This window comes from Pezoporus flaviventris, unplaced genomic scaffold, assembly GCF_033815535.1.
Source record: "Pezoporus flaviventris isolate CSIRO_AGI_PZ_B2104156 unplaced genomic scaffold, CSIRO_AGI_Pfla_v1 ptg000001l, whole genome shotgun sequence".
Lineage (NCBI taxonomy): Eukaryota > Metazoa > Chordata > Aves > Psittaciformes > Psittacidae > Pezoporus > Pezoporus flaviventris.
The window spans coordinates 3,809,401-3,828,077 of NW_026892549.1; the positions used below are offsets into that span (position 1 = coordinate 3,809,401).

Genomic DNA, 18,677 nt, shown 5'->3' on the forward strand with positions numbered 1-18,677 from the left:
TAAGACGATGATCAAACAAAGAAAAGAACATGTTATCATGGTATCAAAAATTCTTCTGGAGTGCATTTTTTTTTTTTTAATATGAATAAGACAAAGAGGGAATCGTTATCCATCTATACAACAGATCCTGGGCCTTTGGCTCCAGTACAGATTGTTAGGAGTTAGCTTGTATGTATCTATCATTTTATTTTTTTTTTTTTTTTTGCCTGCACTCAAGTAGCTTCTGCAGCTTCAGTATAATGCATCCAAACTCCAGAGATTGGTAAAGCATTACCTGCAGTATATTTTGTGCCCTCGCTTAACCTTTATAGCCTGGTAAAGTCTTCAGATCCAACTCTCACCATGACAGAGGCATGTTGTACTCTTCTCTTTTTTTCAGTAAACTTTAAGAGTCCATTTAAAGTTTACAAATTCTTGCTCAGGAGTCATCAGAAGCAGTACATATGGGACCAACCAGAGATAAGCCTTCTTCTAGTGTAACTGATTTTTTTTTTTTCAGTGTTTTCTAAATCTGTTCCTTGCTTGTTCATCTACCCTGTTTTCAGCATACTTGATGGAGACTTGGGCAATACTGCCCCCCATGTTTTGTCTTCAGTCTTCTGACTCCAGATGGTGTCTGTAAGAAATTCCACCTGTTCAAGGTGCACAGCCAGGGAGGCAAACACTGTCTCTTGTGTACTGTGTTATACTGCAGAAATTAAAGAAGTTACAAAAAAAAAAAAAAAAAAATTAAAGAATAAGACAGCTGTTACAATTAATTCTTCACATCCAGTTTGATAAGAATCCACTAATCCACTTGCCCCCTTGATTAACTAAAAAAAGAGGTAAACCTGGTTGGCTTCTTTGTGCTCTGTGTTTTCAACACAAAAGGCTGAGCGGTTGTATCCCAAACTTAAACTAGAAATTACAGGAAAGAATTACACTAATAGACTTATAAGCCTATGGGGTAATTCAGTTTGTATTTGAAAATGCTTTTGGACTGAGACTAAAAATGAAACTAACCAAACCTCAAATCTGAATTTTATGAAGAAGTTAAAAACATAAAGAGGACAAGTCTGAACTGAAGACCCACAGCATTTGTTCAGTTTTCCCCAGACATGGTAGCAAACATGCTGCTGCTTTCTAAATTCAGTGTGGTATAAATGCAAAAGATGTGTCAAATTCTGATTTTAACTAAGTGGAATAATTTTGGGGTTTTATGAGTTTGCAAACACATTGTTATTTAATAACACATCATGGCTTAATTTGACTGCTGATGTAAAATTTCAAAATGCAAATGAAAGTAATATATACTCTAAATTTTCCCTCATTTTCCTGACCAACATGAAACAGACTTGAGAATCCTGGTGATACATGTTTCTTGAGTTCATTGTGTTTCACATGCTCTAAAAGAATGATTGAATTCTGCTGTTGTGGAAAATTTCTAGAAGGTTAGTGGAGCTGCTAGTTTTTAGTCATACTTTAAAAGATGGCAGCAGCAATGTAAGCTGCTTTAGCAATCTGCCAGAATGTAGCCACATCTAGTCCCGGTATAGCTTTTTATAGGTAAAAAGAAAAACTGCCGTGTGAAAACTCCCTGTGAGATGACATGTTGTAGAGTAGCACAGCACAGAGCTATGCAAGTCCAGAGAGCTACTGTGGAGCATGGGAAGCCAGTCCATTGCTTAAACCTACAGTCTAGATATTGAATAAAATTATCTTTGTTAAAAATTACAGCGTTGTTCTAATGTAAGTGAAATAATTGTAGGGAGTGTTATCTTGTAACAGTTTTCTGTAAACAAAATGAAGCAAAGTTCACTTTTTTGCCATGTGAAAAAATCTTTCAAATTCCCCAGGTCTTACTAATTACTGCAAAATGAGCAGCCCTGCACAGATAAAATGCTTATCACCTAGAAATCCAAATTGTTTCAACTGAGGATGTTGCACGTGGCAGCCCAAACTGCTGTGCATTCCTGCCACCAAGAGAGGGATGAGGAGCTGCTGACCATACCTCTGAGGGCAGAGTTCGGCCCAGTACCTTTATGAAAGAAATCTGATTTGTATGTTTCTTCTTTCTGCACAGATCAAAGACCGTTTACTCAGCTAAATAGCGAGGGCTAGTGTAGATTTATGGAGCCAATTTAGAGAATTAATAAACCACGCCATAAATCTTGTTAAGGTCACACTGTATGTGATTGTGCCTATATGCAGACGTGGAAATTTGGTATCCTTCCAAGTGGGAAGACTAACTTTCTTGAGCTTAGTTACAGTAAGTAATTAAATTCATGCCCCTTAAATAATAGATCATTGAAGAGAGCGTTGTGTGGTGGGGATTTTTTTTAACAGAGATTTTTAAATTATGTGCCCAACCCTTCAAAGTACAGAGGCTTTTCAACTACCTTAGACTTCAGTGGGAGCTGAAAGTGTTTTGCATCTTGCAGAGTTAAGGCCTTTGAGCAGGCCTGAATCAAAACACCTATGAACCTCGAAAAGTTTGAGTCTGGATTCAAATGCTAAATCCTGTGACTCAGACCTGTCTTTAATACAAACCAATATTTACAGTTTGCATGGTCTTAAAATGTAGTAGCTCAGCAACTATGGTCTGTATAATAGATCGAAGGAGCATGAATAAAAGAAGAATCATCTCATGAATAGAGAGGTTTAAAATAGATGGCATAAAAATAGCTTGTTACTTAGGCAATTTTCTCATCCTTAAATCTTACAGAGAGCCAGAGACTTGATCTTTAGGTTTTTTTTGTTTTGTTTTGTTTTTAATTCCCCTTAGGTCAAACCCTGCCCTGATAACTAAGCCATTCTCTCTGCTCTATAGATATAAATCTGCTTCTACACAGCTTCTGGCTAACTAATTCCCTGTAATTAACCTTTGACTTTCTCTATGTATGTGTAGCTTTGACACTTAAAAAACACACTTTCCTCCTCAAACTTCAAGGAAGGTGTATTTTTGTTTTTTGTTTTTTGTTTTATATTAACTTGGCTGCATGAGGAAAGAACAGTGATGTGACTGTATACCCAGCCTTTCCTTATCCTTAGTAACTTCTGTACCATTTCCAGCTGTGTTTGACACAAGGCAAGAGGAATGTCTCAAGTCTCAAAAGATGAGAGGTGTCTGCTGGCAGACCACCTGCGCACAGCTCAGTATTTGCTGCAATGTGTTTTTCCCCTTGTCCAGATCCCACAAGAGGTGATGTGTTTTTCCAAGTTGGTGGTGGGTCACAGAGGTGTTTTGAAGCAAGGTGGAGATGCAGTGAAATACAAGAGGGGAGAAGGGTTGAGTGCGGGAGTAGTTTCCAGTACTATGTATAGAATTCATCAGAAAATGAGGGTGGGCAATTCTGCTCCTCTGTGGCAACCTCTGCATTTTGCTTTGTCTGTGTGTCAGCCTTGGTGGTGAGATTATTACAGCTCTGGAAAGCCTGTGAAGTTGGGGTTTTTTCATTAATTAGGGAGCAGGGAAGCTAAGAAACTGCAGGTATTGCAGTAACAGTTGTTCTGCATCTCATCCCTAGTGACGGGTTTGGCTGAGATTGTAAAAATAATGGGTAAAAAAAAATCACCTCCCGTATAGCAGGCCTCACCATCTCCATTTTTGTATCCTGCTCGAGAGAACAGTCTCCCTCCAGTTAGCCATTTCTAACTGCATCTCTTAGTTTGAAATGCTGCTTTGAATAGGACATGAAAGAGATACGCTAGTGTGTAGGAAGAGGAGGAAATTCAGTGGGAGGAGAGAGACAGCCATGGAGCTGTATTGTCATCTGTCTTGATTATTGTTCAGAAAAAACCCTCCCATGTGTAGTCACCTGCTCTGATGTCATTTAGTCTGAAGACCCAGAGGTCCTGGCCCCGCTGAGCAAGGTTGCTGGGATAGTGTTTTAGAGGCGTTTTTTTTCTTCCCTCCTTTCTTAGCCTGGCTGTATGTGGTGAGTTCTGCTTGGCCAGAAGAGTTGGTTTTGCAAGCTCAGATTGTTAGCCACAGGAAAAGGTAAATATCTGTCCCTGGAGCTGTTCAGGTGTCTTTTGGGCTCTCAGTTGGATTGTGAGCCTCAATTCCTGTTCCCTCAGAACAGCATTGCTTGTGCAGCACAGCAGTCCCTGCTCCCAGAGCTAAGCAATGTTTACAAAGTTAGTGGACTAAGATGTTGAAAACTTCTAAGACCTGTTGAGGGCATTTCATCTGTCTGCCCAGTTGCATATTAATAGGGTGTACTGTAAACCAAGGCTTGCAGCTGAAGGGCAGGCAGCTTAGCACAATTCTTTCAAACTGCTGTGAATGTAATTACACCTAACAAATCAGCCTTTGAACAATGCCCACCAAAAACGAAGCACACAGATTTATTGCCTGGTCTGTGTCTCTAAAAGGCAGAGAATGCGATCGGAAAAGGAGAGAATAAAAAATTAAAGGATCCCATACGGTGCAGAATTCTCTTTAGATGTCTAAATTGGAAAAGAGCAACAAGTTTTTAGTTTTATTTTAAATACATCACCAGGTGTTTTGCCTCTCAGAATATGTCATATCAAATCAGTGGCCACCAAGGAGATACACAGCGGGGTGCAGAATCACACACTGCAGAAAATAGGAAACGCATGGTGACAGCTCTGTTACTATCAGATATAGGCTGGTCCCGTATGGGACCAGCTCTGACTGCATACCTTGAAGTGCAGCACTAAACATATGCGCTTGCCTGCTTCTGACAGGGAAATAGCACTTGTATCACTGACTCCAAGGTTCTGGAGTGATTTATTTTTCCTAAGCATTCCTGATAGGATATTATTATATGTTGGCTTATTTCCAGCACTGAGGGTGACATCCAGTATTTTAGCATTATACTGAAAACGTGCACACGTATGAGAAAAAGGTCTCTAGCTAAAAAAAAAAAAAAAAAAAAAGTAAAAAAAAAAGTGACATGAAAACCTTACACTTTCTGAATGCTATGCACATACTCATCAACTAGGGATAATTAGGCCTCTTGAAGCCAGTGAATACTGAAAACGTACAGAGGGTTTATTTGTTGCTCTGAAGGGGTGCAATAACAGGTTTGGTTTCTTTCGCTGTTTGCCTGTCAATCATACTTTTAATTACCTAATTGTTAGATCTGTTAACAGCCAAGACTGGTTGACAACTTTAGGGTAAAGGGCCTAATAATTTTACTGTCAACAGTACTCCAGTTTTTTCAGTACAAGGAAAGAAAACAAATGCAGCCTTCAACACAAACAAATGGAAAAAACAGCTCCAAAAGCAGCATGAAGCGAACGACAGGCGAGCTGTAGCACACTCAAATGATCAAGCTTCTGTAAGTAGGTGAGCATTGTGCATGGAGTTGTCTGGTCTGGGGCTGTTGTTTGCATTTGCCTAAAGTCTGAATCAAACCCTAATTTGTGCTGAGTGTATAGAAAGTTTGAGAAATTCAGTTCTAGTTAAAAAGTGAGGAGTATTGTGTAGTGGTTTCTACCTGCTGAAAGCTTTGGTTGACTGTTTTTATTGCTCCTGACACTTTTGATGGTAGCAAGGACCAAATCTTGACAGTGCTGCACAAAGTAGGCATGACTGTCAGGAGCAAAATATACTGTGCATAATCTTGGAAACTGAACTTCAAATGGCAGTGTCTGTGCCTCACTGTCTGCACAGCTGACTAACATTTGTGCTGTGTTAAAGGGTACAGAGAGAAGTCCCTATGGTGCACAGTGAGCTTTCTAGAAAAGTGTATGACTTAGAAAGAAAGCCTCATTTCAGGAAGAGAACATAGCTTTAAAGTAATTTTTATTTCTTTCTTAAAATAATTTCTTCTTTCATACCCACATGCACATTTTGTGGCTAATACACTGACATACAGTTACACGATTTGCCAGCTTTTTAGTAATTGACATGTATTATTTCTACCTTAGGGTATGGTAGCACATAGAGACCAGAATTATGACAGATGTTTCTCTGTAATCAGCTATCTACAAATATTTTGTAAGGCATAGTCTGGCCTAGATATCACACTCTGTTTTAAAAACAGTTCAGTTTTGTGTTTGCTTTTTATCTCTATCATCTTCATTTTGTGGGACAAAACCAGAGATTGCTACTTTACTGGGAGCCAAATATTTCTCTAACTAGAGTGGGGCATTTGCTGGTACCAAAGTTTTACTCCTATCACTGGAGTCACTGGTTCAGTTTCCTCCTTTTGGATCAGTATTTAGGTTGTAGGAGTTTTCGTTGTGATGAGGTAATGTGTCTGTTTTGTCTTTTATTGATTAACTCTTTTCCCACATTCTTCTGGCAGAGTGCAAAGGTTTGTAAAGCATAGGAGTCTTTGTCTGGAGCTGTTTAGTTAGCATTACTCTTAGTAAACATAGTTACTTTTACTAACTCCCTGGCAGATTCTTAAATACTGCTACTACAAAACCAACAGCATGAAATACACTTTAGGCAAATGGTATGCCAGCCTGTAGCCAATTTCTTCCTCAAATAATGGCCAAGATGAAAAATGTCAGTGTACCCAGATTTCAGTTTAACTCTGGTTACAAATTACTGGTTATATTATTTGCCCATAATTCACAAAGAAAATCAAAGGTATCTGTCCAACAGGCAAGCTAGTCACAGTCTATTTCTTAGATTTTTGTGGAGAAGAGGAGCTTAAACCAAAATATTTACTTTTAAGGGATGTAAAATTTGCTGTTCCAGACATGTTTATCGTTAAAAGTTCTGATCCAGAGATCATTAAAGCCTATTATTAAACTTCTACTAATTTAAAGAGCTTTAGATTAGATTCAAACAGGCAACCTTTGAGCACTTTTACAGGATCTGGTGGACTGCAAGAAGAGTATTTCATAAAACTTTTACGTGCTACTGCTGTTGACATCCCCATTGACAAATCCAACATCATAATTTCTCTGTTTCCAGCTGGCATTAGATTTTGGATCAGAATTATGGCTCTATTCCTCAATGTGTTCATTCATCGTCTTGCAGAAGTCAACAGAAGTCAGCAGAGACAAACTGGAAGTACCTGGTACAGTTTCCTGGGATGTATACGAAGAAATATGATAATTATTTTTTTTTTCAGTTTTAAAATTGGCACACAGAGACTAGAAAATTACTAGAGTGGTATTAAATGATCCAGAAGTTAATGTTATGCTATTGTTTCTTATCTTTGCTTTTTGCTCTTTTCTCAGTATCTTAGATTGCTTAAGGCTTGCACATTAACAAGGCAGAAGGTTGTTGCTTTATAACACCACCGTGGGTTGAGTGACTGGTACCAGGCTGTCCCTTGGGTCTGCTGCTGATTTTACCATCACGATAAAACAAACTACAGTGGGACCCAGTGTAACGGCAAGATCCAGCTCACAAATACAGATAAGGAAAATAGCTCCTACTGAAAAGGAAAGTAACGGGCATGTCTTGGTTGCTCAAAGCCTGGCTATTACCAGCATCCTTGCTTGCTCTTTCATTTTGTGCTGGATAAGAGCGCTTGTAAAATTCAGCTACCTGTTCCCTGGCAGATCTGATGTAAATAAACCTATCCAAAATGATAGCCAGTTCTCTGCATAGAAATCCAGGTCTTTTCCTCAATGCCTCCTGGGACATGCTTTGTGCCCTCGCACCTTCTGAATCTGGGAGCTGGCTGGGGAGGCTGGAGATCCTCATGCAGCATGCCCAAGGATGAGAAGTCACGGCTCCTCACAAAGCTGGTAGCCAAGACCAGTCCTTTACGTTGGAATCACCAAAATGTTCATCCCATGAATGATCTTTTCTGTGTTTAGTGAATCTTTCATGTCTCAAAATGTAGATATGGATACCAAGGCTCTGAGCAATGCATCATAAACAATGAATTTCCTTTGCTGATTTGTGGTGCTGAAATGTTATTTTCCATTCTCATTTATTGCCTATTTACCAATTATCTTACATAAAATGACATCAGGCTTGACAAAGGTGTTTGGCTTCTCATAAAAATAACTATATGCAGAGATTCGTGACCTGATGACTAGTTATGTCCTGTGTATAGTGTTACTTAACTACCAGTCAAGCCAGGAGCAAGCTGACTCCTCCAAACTCCTTCCTCCTGTAGGCTGTGCTCCTTCCCTCTTGGCTAAAAACAACTGCAGCTAAAACCATTCATCTCTGGAGGTATAGCAGTATCATAGAATCATAGAATAGTTAGGCTTGGAAAGGCCCTTAAGATCATCTAGCTCCAACTCCCCTGCCATGGACAGGGACACCTCCCACTAAACCATCTGCTATGTCTACTCCCTGATACTTCTGTCAATTCCTGTCATGCAGCTGGGTCATACTTCTTAGAAGATAAAATAAATGGTGAGGCTGCTCAGATTTGGGAGCCCCCAAATGTAAATGGGCTGATCTAGAAAGTAGATCACACAGAAGCATCCTCAGAACTCTAGGGAATGCAGGGAATGCAGGGAACTCTAAGGCATGTTCTGGTACTCACCCCAGAAATATTTGTTCTGTCTCAAGACTTCACATTGGATGTTGAAGGCCATGGGTTCTTGACCAAAAGTCCAGTCTCCGAAAGTAGATGATTAAATTCTCTGTATTCTCAAAAAAAGAAACCATCCTACACAATGCAAACTAAAAAATAGAGGTTTTATTTGTCGCAGTCCCAACTTCAAAATAATGCATTCTCAAGACGTTACAGGGGAAGTTGTAAAGCAAAGGGCAGGTTTTAGTTGGCTAAGATTTCTTGCAAGCTAGATATGTCGTACAGTGCCGAATATGGTTTCCTGCATTGTTTCATGCTGTTATTGTTTTGATTTTATTATTTGCATTATCCTAACACTCTAAAATCCCAATTTATAGGAATCCCACTGTGCTGGGGTTCATAAAGACAGAGAAAAAAAACAGCTCTACCTGCTGAGTTTGTTTTCTAAGGACAAACCAGGAGAAGAACATGGTCTGCCTGAGAAGCCATCATGTTAGACATGTGGTCTGTGGCCTGGGGAATTCAGTATGCATAATTTTCATAGACTTTTTGACAAGCTTCCGAGGAAGTGCACGTCCTTATCATAACTGTGCATACATCTAATGAAATCTGGAACTAATAGTGCATAAATCTTTCTACTCAAATCATAAATTAGATGTTCTAGAACTGTACTATCATAATAAAGCCTGTATTCATAGGCTGATTATTCTTTTCTTCTTCCCTCTTCTCATGGGGGCTGTGTTCAACTCCTCAGCTGATGTACTCCTAATCTCTGACTGTTCATTCATTACCATAAAGATTACTCCATGCACTTTGAGCATGAAATAAAACAGAAATTTAATACCATGCTCATTTTAGATCCCAATATCAGGTTGTTTATGGAAAAAAAAAAAGAAAAAGAAAAGGAAGTTGATCTATTCAGTTTTTCTTTAAGGAATATTGACAAGCTGCTTTGAAGACTTGCTTTGAGGCTAAGTTAATAGTTTTGCTGTGGTTTTAAGGGAAAGGTGAAGACAGAAGATGAAATTAGATCAGCAGGAGGCTAAAAGTCCTTTCCCAGAACACCTGGAGAGGTTAAATAAACTGCATATGGCCCACATTGAATTTACACATTGTTAAGGCTTCTGGGAGTCAGGGGGAAAACTAGGTAGACTGCTAACTTGCCATCTTAAGGAAAAATTGGCTGGGGGAATGATTACTGCAGTCTGAAATAAGCATAATGTATAATGTATAAAACACAGCTCTTTAATTTGACTAAAATTTCCACGAGTCTGATTATGGTCCTGCATGTAAGGTCCTGAAAACTAACCTATGCAGGGTAAATTTTTGTTTGGTTTTATATGCAGTGTGGGAATTTGGGTTTGGTTGGGCTTTTTCTGGGGGAGGTGAGAGGGGGATGGGGAGGAGGAGGAGAATAAGTGTGCATGCGTGCATTTCTTTTTTTGCTAAGCTACAAATGCCCTGACTCCCTATGGGCTTGCAACAACACCAGAGTTTGATGATGCCCTGAAATAAATGGCAGCCATGGTATGCTTTCACTCAAGTATTCAGGGTATCAAGGTTGGTTCACTGAAAGTACCATTTGATGCTATCCACTGACAATGTGCTTTTGTTTGTAACAAACTCTGAAGCCACAATCCTCGCCCTTCTAGTGTTAATCCAAGATCTTGGCTTGCTTTCAGGCTATAGAATTAACTCAGAAAAGTTGGAACTGCTTGAGATCTCCCAGCTGCCTTGCACAACGGCTTTTCTTCCAGTGCAACTCCTGAAGGCAGTCAGAAGCAATTAAATGTTTGAGGCATGAAATCAGGAATTTCAAAAAACTTGCGGAGTTGAATTTAAAATCCACTGTCCTTCAACTGGCAGAAGACAACAGGTGGTAGCAAGTGATTTATATGTTTCTTCTGGGAAAAATTAACAAATTCACATTTTACTTAGATTTTTTTTGCATGTTTTGAGTAGCTTATTTTTCTTCATATTGTACCCTGGGGTGATGGTTTTGGACTATTTTTGAGAGAGTATAGACTCCCTACTGCTAGGAAGAGTTGCTGAACCTGCAGAGCTTTTACTGTTCTGTTGTCACGCATTGAGCCCTTCACTGATCCCACCAAACCTGTAACAACAGCCCATGGGAAGGGGGTGGAAAGAGCATAAAAAAACACTTTCTCACTCCAAAATCCTGGATCATTCTCTACATGGTGAAGCCTAAACTGTTCTGGCTGATAGACTGCACCTGACACTCCACAAAACCTTACTTGAGGGTCATTCCTCCATAGGATAGGTTAGTTGCCAGTGCTTATGGCAAGAACTGATTGAAGAGAATATCTCTATTTTGGGTTGTGTTATCAGTTCCAGTTACATAAATATAGGTATTTTATTGATCTTTGGTCTATAAATATATGGCATTTATGCAGCTCTAAGCTGTTCTGTGTTTGGTCATCCTGTGTTCTTGTGACAGAAGAGGTATTTTTGATTTCTGTAGATGCTTCTGAAACCTATTACAAAGAGTAGGAGTGGAAAGCCTTGGCAAGCAAGCTCATGATTGTGTGCTGTGTGGCCAGGTTAGCCTTTAAGTATGCATGTCTGACAACAGGTTATGTAAATGAGCATATTTTTATATTGAGCTCAAGGCAATGGAAGGAAGGCTGTAAACAGACATGTGGTGGCTCATGTGATATTTTTGCATCTGAATACTTCAAGACACTGAAGAAGCAACCCAACATAAAGACAGCTAGTGAATGGCATGTGGAGAATGGAAGGCCAGTGAAGTTCATTCAAGAACTCCTACCAGGATGTAGATGCTGACTCTTAAAATGGCAAATATGATTATTGGCTGTGTAAGGAGTAGGAAGATAGGGAAAAAACTCCAGGGTTACTGAGGCTAAACTTCACAGAGTGTGTGGAAAAAATAGAAACAGCATTTAGGACAGAGCTACCAGAATGAGTCAAGGACTCAGAAAGATCTTTTGATCAGAGAGAGAAGTGAGACCGGTATTTTCCTACTAGTGCAACAAAATGAGAGATGACAGGGGCACAGATACTAATTGTGCCTTTAACTCTACTAATAGGCTTCTTAAGGACACAACCCTCTGGATGCCCAATCTGGTATAGTTTATATGGTTAAACGGTATCTATGCACTAGGGAATCCCTCTTGGACAGTGCTGGAGTGGATTAGAGTGTCTACTCTTGCATAAGACTTCCCCTTTACATCTCATTTTTCACCTTGATAAGAAGATGCCAATACCTGAGCTTTGCAGGGAGGTTAAATTTGTATTTTAGCTTTGAAGTTTCAACCTGTCTCAACTGTATATGGAAAAGAATATTAACCCTGATGGTTTAGTTTTTTACACAAAATCAGTGGTAGCTAGCACTTTGATAGGTTCTCAAAAAAGGTGCTTAAAAAAAATAATCTCCAAAGTCAAAGCCTTCTATTGTATTTCCAGATAGAAAAATAGATGAAAGCTAAGAAGATATGCCAAGTAATTCCAAAATCAACTTTAAAGCACACGATCACGTCTTGGCAATCTGAAAGCAGTGTGTGGAGAAAAGGGTTGGCAGAGGAGTGAAGAAAAGAAGTATTCTACAAAAAAAGAAATGGCATGTCTTGGCAGAGATACAATGTTTGCTAACCTGTTGAAGGGTTCAGTTGTAAAAGAACTGTGTTCATGAGAACTGAAATAGAGCAGAAACCATTTACCACTTGATGTTTTAAAGCAAACTGCCAAATAAAATTCTGAAAGGTTTCACTTTGCAGATCAACTCGACCTTATCATGTGATAACATAGCAGGAAAATCTGTGCTCCCACTAGTTTCCTTAATAATGCATCTGAGAAGAAGACAAATCACATTCTGCTCTCAGTTACAGTGGAGTGAGCCATAATATATCTGCTGAATTCATATTTATTTTGGCATATCTGAGAAAATAAGGTAGCCCAAAAGGTGCAGAAGGAACAAAATCAGTCACTTGGGTGATAGATTTGAATTATATACCAGGAGTTGGATGTTCAGTAGGGAAAGTATTGATTTGTGGTGGGTGTGGTTGATTTTAAAAGTGCAGGATATATTGTTAAGCTAGTCTTGCACATCAACACCTTCAGCATTAGTTTTTTTCAGATATAGACAATTACTTTGCCTCCTTTTTCTGTGACTTTCTGTATCAAGTTTTACACAAATATATTGCATGCAATGACCTAAACTCAAGAGAAAAGGGAACCTTAAATGTAGCAGTAATCATGGGAAAAAGTCACCTGAAACAGTTCTAAAATTACCATGGAAAGAAGGTGAGGCTCTAGTAGCTTTGTGGGTGAGTGGTTGTAGCTATCTTGTGCAGATACTCCCTGGCACAACAGTCAGGCAGTGCCACTGCTTTTCTGCAGCCCCATCAGGAAAGCCAAAACACATGACCAACCAGCTCTGATAGGTTTTTAAAAATTATTGTTTAGACTGAGGTTTTACTAATCAAGCAGGGAGCAGCTGAACTTTACTCACCCAGACAGAAGCTTTTTTACCCCTATCCAACAACAGATAGCCCTGGTCTTTGCTCACCCAAGTGGATGCACACACAGGCAGACACTGAAGCTGTGTTTGGTTACACATGGGTTTTGTCCAGCTTGAAAGATCCCTGTGTTTGTCCTTAGCAATTAACTTTTCTGTTATCTGTCTTCAGCGTAATGGCTTGGCTGCATGTGCTCCTCGGGAGGGCTCTGCTGTGAGTACACAGCTGAGGACGTAAGAGGGACATATACAGTGAGGTTGTCTCATATGGATTGGTTTTGGTATGCAAGGTGTTTCTTCAATGACTCTTGTTTTCTGAGTAGCAGCTCTTGTTATACAAAGATAAAAGAAGGGTTAAAGCAAGCCCTTTTTCAGCCCCCTTTCTTCCCTGCCCCCAACAAACACACACACTCTCAACAAAATCTCTAAATCATGCTCTCTTCCTGCAGCTCCAAGACTGAGTTACACATAGGACCTCTGTAGCTGCACAGTGCCACACTATTCTGAACAAGATGCTGAAGGCACTTGAGTTTCTTTTACTCTCTTCCCTCCCCTCCGCCCCAGATTTAACCTAGTTTTATGGCATGAACAGCCCCAAAGAAAGTGGTAGAGAAAAGAGATGAAGGCCAGAGAGCAGAGAAGGACCAATGAAAGAAGCAGTAACCATTCTGTCATTCCTTTGGAGAGCAACACTAGACACCTTTAAATGCAGAGAGTGTCCTCTGCCTTTTTGCCAAAGCCCTTTTATCTGTGTGAATAAAAAGGGAGGCAGGTCAGCCTAGTTTCTGTTGCCAAATAAAAGCATGAATAAATTAGGCTATTCTTAGTAGGCAAGTGAAAGGGGGGGGGGGGGGGGGGGGAAGTCAGTATCTATTTCTAAAGCAATTTCATATTCTGCCCCAACTGTTTGCACATGATAGAAAGGGGCTGGAGCTGCCTACTATTATGATTAGTACTATTGTTATCGCTGAAGGGCCTCATTGTTCTAGAAGATGTTAGGTTTGCACGATTCACAATCCGTCTCTATTCATCCAGGAAAGGTTAGGAGAGAGGATCTGATATTCTGCAAAGGGTTTTCTCCCCCTGCTCCTCCCCCTGCCTTCTCCTTTACTGGCTTAAGGCAGAAAGCAGGCAGAAGGTCTCCTATTAACTAGAATTAGGAAACAGGGATCTAGGTGCCTGGGAACAGCAGCTCCGTAGCTCTAATCCCAGTGAGGACCTTAATTGTATCTGGTTTAACAGTTATTCATGCAGTTTTACTGCAGGCAGGCATGGTGATTAGGGACATTGGTTGGAAAAATCTGTTCATTAGCCTAATAAAGACTGCCTAAGCCTGCGTGTTCAGCCACTAATAATCCAACTATTAATGCTGTGCTAGATGTTGTGGTATTAATATGTGTGGTTTACTAGAGTTGCAACAGCAATATGGGTCAGTTTAGTCGTTCCTTGGTTTCTCAATCAGACACCTTGTGCTAGTGCAAGAGAGAGAAAATGAATGAGTGAGTCTGACAAAACAGATTACACCATATAGCGAACCCCCAGTATGTTTTTTTCTGCAATTAGGAGGCAGCCCAGGAGCCTTAGGAACTGGGTTGTTTGAGGACAAGGAAATCAGCCCCTTTCAGTGATGAATGTTCTTGAAAAGCAGTTTATTTTTTACATAGGTGGTTTGCTCATTTTCTTCACAGAAGAGCTTTGGCTGTCTATCAGATATTAACAGAGGGTAATTGCTGGGGGAGAAGGATGTTCACCCTGCTCACAGCATCGTGCATTGCATGGGCACACACGCCTCCCGGTGTGTGCTGAGACCAGCACCCAGCTTGGGAATGTCCAGGTTGTCTTTGGAGGAGGAAAAAAAGAGGTATAATTGTCTTTTTCTCTGCTTCATTGATTTCCCTCAGATGACCTAAACTTTTCCTTTCCTGGTAGAAGGAGGTAAAAATACTGCTCACACTTTAGGGGGATTCATCTGCCCTAAGCATAATCCTTGGGTTGCTAATTAGAGTATCACCAGCTCCTCTGTGAAAAAATCCTGTCATTCATCTTCCTCTTTTATTTATAGGAATGATTTGTTGCATTTTTCATTGTTTGATAAAAATTACACTAATGTAATACTATAAAAAAATTGTTGCCAGAGATCTTTCTACAGAAGCTCTTTCTAAAGATTTTAATGAGAGATAAGAATATCAAGAGGTGGATTATTGCTTTTTTCCTTCTATAGCTTATTTTAAACCTCCTTGCTCTCAATATTTGTTCCTGTAAGACATTATATGTAACCAAAATTTGCTTTGATTTTGAACCATTCAAGGGTCATAACCACAAGTGGGATACAAAATTAAGCATGTACAAACTGTGTGTGCCTGTTAATAGCAGTAATATCTTTCATAAAATGAGAAAGAATAAACCAGACAGGTAGGTGGCCTATTGCTACCTACAGCTATCCATCAAAATCCAATGGATTTGCATTCTACTTCCCCCTGATAAATACCACTTAAAACACATGGCAAAACAAAAACCATTCAAATGGAGAAAAAATGCATTGCATCTTCACTGACCCTCACCTGCTTTCTTCTAAACCCAGAAAAAAACTGATTTAAACCCTCCCACAAAGTGCAAGAACCAAAATCTGTCCTTGCTGAGTGCAGCATTGTCTATGTAGGAATGGCATTGTATAAGAACAAAAGAAGTTGGGTATTGTTCAGTACCTTTAGAATAGATAGATATCTTAATGCATGCCTTTTCAGGTAATGATTTTATTTTCTATTCTAGGTGTGTATTTTAATTGCAATTGATGTATGTTCATTAAAAAAAAAAGAGATTATTTTAATCCATTTGATTAGTATCTTGGGGTTTCATGTCAGTGCTATTCACTATTTTTTGATAGTGCTGCATTTGAACTGTTTGTTTAGTGAAGTTAAGAGAGAACATGCCAGGCAGGCATATACTGTGTCCATGTGCAAATGTCTACATCTGTGATGCTGGTGGTACACTAAGTAGTGTTACACATTTCATAAATTTCAGTCAAATGAATAAGTGTATTTTTCATGCTCCTGTGGTCATCAGCTTCATGTCTGTGTTCTGAAATGCTGCTTTCAGAACTACTGCTGCAGATACCATGTAGATTCAGATAGGAGTAAGGATGTGCTTTTTCTTCCCCATGATATGTTGGCTTGGAAAGCAGTGAACAATATTCACCTGTGAAAAAAAAATAGAGAGAGGCTTTATGACTGATATTCTCTAATGTTTAAGGTTGGAATTCTAAATGTTATAGTCTGAAGGCTGGACTATTTCTAGAACTTCACTGAGAAACATCCCATGTGCTCATAGTTCAGGAATGACAGATTTTATCTTTTTTAAGTAGTTGTAGTAGTTTGGAAAACATTATTATTAAAATCAATTCCTCCTCCCTACAGAATTAGACACAGTTGTTTAATACACAGAAAGCTTCAGGAGTAGAAATAGCTTGTCTTTGCATGATTCTTGCTGTGTCTCCCTGCCTGATGAGAGATGCTTTCTGTTGTAACATATTATAAGATGTTTTATATAATTTTGTTAGAATTAATCAGGTTTATTTGATATGGCTGAAAAGAAAAGCTCTTGAAACAAATTCTGAGTATGAGGTACCTTTGAAAATCCTGGATGTTGGCTACTGCCACATTTTATTGTAATAATTTTACTATTACTGTATTTGGTTTTGGTCTTTGAGATTCAGCTCTATATCTGTCAGATCTTTTTTGTTTGATTTTATTTTACTTTAAGTCAGCAACGATAGATGTAGCAATATGTTATAGAGATTAGACAGTGGTAGAGTCTGGAAATAAGGCTGTTCTTATTTTTAAATAAAAGTAACAACTAAATATTGCTACAGATGCTGCTGCATTGGGAGTAATTCTGTAATAAGGACAGAAGAGGCAGCTCTCTTGTACTCTTATTTCCAACACTGTGCTTGTGAAAAGTTTAGCAAGAAAATGAACTTTTCATGACTAGCTTCCAGGATCTGTAAAGTGATTATAATGACAATTCCAGTCTCCAGAGGATCTCATATGATTGATGCATCCTGGGACTTCCTGATGAAAATCTCATGAAAAATATTTTTTACTGGCCACACCTTTTACAAACCAATATATTTCATGAAAAAGTTGAATTGTTTACTATTTTGTTTATTTTAGAGGCTGTATCTTAGATATAGGGGTGCAATCATTGTATAGGACAGCCCTGGCTGCTTTTTAGCAAAATGAAAAATAATTGCTCAGCTGGTGTATTCAGAGTTATTATAGTGAGGAACATTTTCCTGTTGGGATGTAGCTAGACCTTTGCAATAAAAACTGTAGACTCTTCAATGAATTGAAGTTGTCAATGGTATTATTTTTCCATTACACGTTGAAATCTGGCAGTGTCCCTTTTCAGGGGTTATTCAGTGAAGAAAGGAAAATAGCTGTTGAATTATACCAGCAGAACTTCTCCTAGCACCTGAACTCTTTACTGACAGTCAACAACTTGTTGCATTAGTGGCTTCACTTGGGAATACTGGAACATGTATAGTGAGAAAAACAGTTGCATGTAACATGGTAGCATGTAACATGGTAGCATGTAATGGAGAAAACAAATTGGCAGTTCTTGAAGACAGAACAATAGAATGAACAATACCTCATTTTATTTCAAGCCTGCATCTCGGGAGATGAAGGACTAGGGTAAATTAGTCAGAATGCAAGAAAATGATTAAATTTTGGAGATGTCTCAGTTATGTAGGTTAGATATCTTGCAAGAGGATGCTTCTTAGATCCCTTTAGTTCTTCATCAAATAACCTCAACATTGTCTTGCAAAACTGAGATGTTTATAGTGTCTGTAATTAGAACAGACATCATGAAGGTGGGTATTCAGACAATAAGGTAAGGAAGTCAATTGCAGGACTAGTTGCCAATTGGCAACTGAAAAATATGAAAAACTATGCAATTATCCTTCAGTTGTGTGGCATGCATGTCAGTCAGATATTACTTCAGAAGATGGACTTTATCTCACTTCACCAGCTGCTTTCAACAGAAGCTCAATGCAAACTTCTTATTCATGCTACCAATAGTTTACAAAAACATAATTCAGTCTAGATGTCAGTACAGATTTAATTGGATTCCACGGATTTTAGATAAGCCTATGGCTGGAAGCCTAATTCTAAGAACCCTTAAGGAGCAGGAAATGCGAACTTTTATTTCAACACCTGCTAAAGAATGGCCATGGAGATGCTCAAAAATTAACTTCCACATGTGCCTTCCACAGGCATGTGGCTGGAAAAAGCAAAGAAATCCAATTGCAGCCTGATGTGCTGCTTTTGAATGCTTGGAAATATATAGGAGTCCACATGAGGGTTCTCTGAGGCATCCCTTTCCCAACTCATTGGTTGCTTTGCTGTACTGCTAATTCTAAATTCAGGCCTTGAGATGAAAAGATAGAGATCAAAGTAATTTGTGGTAACTTGTTCTGTGACCTTATTCAGCCTCTGATAAATGAGGGAGGGAAGGATATTTATTTTACCTGGTGGTAGCTTAAGATTGTTTTTTCTTGGCCACTTTCATTGTAGATGAAACCTTCTAGATTTTCCACACACTACCAGTATTTATCTCCTCCAGTATATGAGGACCCAGTTATCTAGAATGAGGAATGTAATTTGCAGCAGGCTGCTGAAAGAGCAGACAAACAGTGAGTTACTGTGAAGGGCTGCACTATCTGATGGCAAGAACATTGGATGGGAATTCATGAGACTTGTTGTATATTCCCA

The 18,677-nt window shown here is 39.1% G+C and overlaps 2 protein-coding genes and 1 long non-coding RNA gene across 3 annotated transcripts in view; all 3 read left to right on the plus strand.

Annotated features, from left to right (window-relative positions):
* The window catches only part of EPB41L5 (erythrocyte membrane protein band 4.1 like 5), a 465,429-nt gene that overhangs the window by 325,846 nt on the left and 120,906 nt on the right, over positions 1 to 18,677 (plus strand). The window lies entirely within an intron of this gene.
* RALB (RAS like proto-oncogene B) overlaps positions 1 to 18,677 on the plus strand; it is a 410,529-nt gene that overhangs the window by 188,583 nt on the left and 203,269 nt on the right. The window lies entirely within an intron of this gene.
* On the plus strand, positions 10,109 to 12,106 carry LOC133272617 (uncharacterized). The gene is made up of 2 exons (XR_009744578.1): positions 10,109 to 10,287; positions 11,856 to 12,106. It is a non-coding gene; the product is annotated as an uncharacterized LOC133272617 (long non-coding RNA).